The sequence below is a fragment of the Olea europaea genome, unplaced genomic scaffold, assembly GCF_002742605.1.
Source record: "Olea europaea var. sylvestris unplaced genomic scaffold, O_europaea_v1 scaffold1131, whole genome shotgun sequence".
Taxonomy (NCBI): Eukaryota; Viridiplantae; Streptophyta; class Magnoliopsida; order Lamiales; family Oleaceae; genus Olea; species Olea europaea.
Genome location: NW_019228691.1, coordinates 232,687 through 236,010, shown reverse-complemented (window position 1 = coordinate 236,010; position 3,324 = coordinate 232,687).

Here is a 3,324-nt window from a genome sequence, read left to right as displayed (position 1 = left end):
GGATTTTAACCAAATTCCTTCGTTTAGGCCTCCGAATAATTAATTTCCGTATTAATTATGTCAGGTTGAAGATGTGTTGGACAGAAAATTAAAAACGCAAAACCGCACCAGGGGCAATTTTGTCATTTGTCGCGACGGTGTCGAAACTGGCCGAAATTTGGCAGGTTGATTGGAAACGGCCCCAGAAATTGTACTCAGGGTACAAACCCAAGGCCACGGGATTTTAGCCTATTTTCTTCGTTTAGGCCTCGGTATAATTAATTTTCGTATTAATTATGTCCAGTTGAAGAAGTGTTGGACAGAAAATTAACAAAGAAAAATTGCACCACGGGCAATTTAGTCATTTGTCGCGACGGAATGGGCTGAAATTTGGCAGGTTAATTTTAAACGGCCCGAGAAATTGGACTCGGGGCACAGACCCGGGACCACGGGATCTTAGCCAAATTTCGTCATTTAGGACTCCGAATAATTAATTTTCGTATTAATTATGTCCGACTAAAGAAGTGTTGGACATAAAATTAACAAAGAAAAACCGCCCAAGGGGAAATTTCGTCATTTGTCGCGATGGTGACGGAATGGGCCGAAATTTGGCAGGCTGATTGGAAACGGCCCCAGAAATTGGACTCGGGGCACAGACCCCTAATCACTGGATTTTTGCCAAATTCCTTCGTTTAGGCCTCCGAATAATTAATTTCCGCATTATTATGTTAGGGTGAAGATGTGATGGATAGAAAATTAATAACGCAAAACTGTACCAAAGGATATTTTGTCATTTGTCGCGACGGTGTCGGAATGGGCCGAAATTTAGCAGGTTGATTGGAAACGGCCCCAGAAATTGGACTCGGGGCACAGATCCCTGATCACGGGATTTTTGCCAGATTCCTTCGTTAAGGCCTCCGAATAATTAATTTCCGCATTATTATGTCAGGTTGAAGATGTTTGGACAGAAAATTAACAACGCAAAACCGCACCAGGGGCAATTTCGTTATTTGTCGCGATGGTGTCGGAATGGGCCAAAATTTAGCAGGTTGATTGGAAATGGCCCCAGAAATTGGACCCGGGCAATAGACCCGGGATCACAGGATTTTAGCCAAATTCCATCGTTTAGGCCTTCGAATCATGAATATCCGTATTAATTATGTCAGGTTGAAGAGGTGTTGGATAGAAAATTCAAAAAGACAAACCGCACCAGGGAAAATTTCGTCATTTGTCGCGACGGTGTCGGAATGGGCCAAAATTTGGCAGGTTGATTGGAAACGGCCCGAGAAATTGGACTCTGGGCAAAGACCCGGGGTCACGGGATTTTAGCCAAATTCCTACGTTTAGGCCCCCGAATAATTAATTTCCGTATTAATTATGTCAAGTTGAAGATGTGCTGGACAAAAAATTGACATCACAAAACCGCACCAAGGGCAATTTTGTCATTTGTCGCGACGTTTTCAGAATGGGCCAAAATTTCACAGATTTGATTGGAAACGGCCCCAGAAATTGGACTTGGGGCACAGACCCGGGATTACGAGATTTTAGCCAAATTCCTTCGTTAAGTCCTCTAAATAATTAATTTTCGTAATAATTATGACAGGTTGAAGAAGTGTTGGACAGAAAATTAACAAAGACAAACTGCACCAAGGGAAATTTCGTCATTTGTCGCGAAGATGTCGGAATGGGCCGAAATTTGGCAGGTTGATTGGAAACGGCCTCAGAAATTGGACTTGGGGCACAGACTCGGGATCACGGGATTTTAGCAAAATTCCTTCGTTTAGGCCTCCGAATAATTAATTTCCGTATTAATTATGTCAGGTTGAAGATGTGTAGGACAGAAAATTAACAACGCAAAATCGCACCAGGGTCAATTTTGTCATTTGTCACGACGGTATCGGAATGGGCCGAAATTTGGCAGGTTGATTGGAAACGGCCTCAGAAATTGGACTCAGGGCATAGGCCCGAGGTCACGGGATTTTACCCAAATTCCTTCCTTTAGGCCTCCGAATAATTAATTTCCGTATTAATTATGTCAGGTTGAAGAAGTGTTGGATAGAAAATTAACAAAGTAAAACTGCACCAGGGGCAATTTCGTCATTTGTCAAGACGGTATCGGAATGGGCCGAAATTCGTCAATTTCATTGGAAACGATCGCAAAAATTGAACTCGGGGCCCAAACCTGGGATCATCGGATTTTAGCCAAATTCATTCGTTTAGGCCTCCGAATAGTTAATTTCCAAACCACACCAGAGGCAATTTTGTCATTTGTCACGAAGATGCCGAAATGAGTTGAAATTTGGCAGGTTGATTGGAAACGGCCCCAGAAATTGGACTCGAGGCACAGACCTTGGATCACGGGATTTTTGCTAAATTCCTTCGTTTAGGGCTCCGAATAATTAATTTTCGTATTAATTATGTCAGGCTGAAGATGTGTTGGACTGAAATTAACAATGCAAAACCGCACCAGGGACAATTTCGTCATTTGTAGCGACGGTGTCGAAATGTGCAGAAATTTGGCAGGTTGATTGGAAACGGCCCCAGAAATTGGACTCGGGGCACAGACCCGGGATCACAGGATTTTAGCCAAATTCCTTCGTTTAGGCCTCCGAATAATGAATTTTCGTATTAATTATGTCAGGTTGAAGAAGTGTCGGACAGAAAATTAACAAAGAAAAACCGGACCAAGGGCAATTTCATCATTTGTAAAGACGGTGTCGAAATGTGCAGAAATTTGGCAGGTTGACTGGAAACGGCCCCAGAAATTCGACTCGGGGCACAGACCCGGGATCATGGGATTTTAGCCAAATTCCTTCGTTTATGCCTCCAAATAATGAATTTTCGTATTAATTTTGTCAGGCTGAAGATGTGTTGGACAGAAAATTAACAACGCAAAACTGCACCAGGGGCAATTTTGTCATTTGTCACGACGGTGTCAGAATGGGCCAAAATTTGGCAGGTTGATTGGAAACGGCCCCAGGAATTGGTGTCGGGGCACACACCCGGGATCACGGGATTCTAGCCAAATTCCTTCGTTTAGGCCTTCGAATAATTAATTTTCGCAATAAATATGATAGGTTGAAGAAGTGTTGGACAGAAAATTAACAACACAAAACCGCTCCAGGGGCAATTTCATCATTTGTCACGACGGTGTCGGAATGGGCCGAAATTTGGAAGGTTGATTGGAAACGGCTCGAGAAATTGGACTCGGGGCACAAGCCAGGGATCACGGGATTCTAGCCAAATTCCTTCTTTTAGGCCTCTGAATAATTAATTTTCGTATTAATTATGTTACGTTGACGATGTGTTGGACAGAAAATTAACAACTCAAAACTGCACCAGGGG